A 393-nucleotide genomic window follows, 5' to 3' on the forward strand; every position below is an offset into this window, starting at 1 on the left:
AGAGAGAGAGAGAGAGAGAGAGAGAGAGAGAGAGAGAGAGAGAACCACTTGACACAATCGCACTTTTTAAAGGCAGCGGACTAGCGATTGTGCGGCACTCACTTTCCAACGACAAGTGAGCTAAGCCAATTCGTACTTGCGTCGCCTACGGCCAATCGACGTATGATCGAGCCTCTAGCCTCGGTTTTAAAAGAAGGTTTTGGAAAACGAGGGTAGAGAGAGATTTTAGAAAGAGAGATTTTTGAAAGAGACGTTATATAAGCAAGCAAGAGAGAGATAACAACGGCTTAGCATATATAACCTTGCGTAGGGGAAGTTGAGAGAGAGAGAGAGGGAGAGAGAGAGAGGGAGAGGGAGAGAGAGAGAGAGAGAGAGGGAGAGAGAGAGAGGAAG

The sequence above is a fragment of the Cucurbita maxima genome, unplaced genomic scaffold, assembly GCF_002738345.1.
Source record: "Cucurbita maxima cultivar Rimu unplaced genomic scaffold, Cmax_1.0 Cma_Scf00004, whole genome shotgun sequence".
Classification (NCBI taxonomy): Eukaryota; Viridiplantae; Streptophyta; class Magnoliopsida; order Cucurbitales; family Cucurbitaceae; genus Cucurbita; species Cucurbita maxima.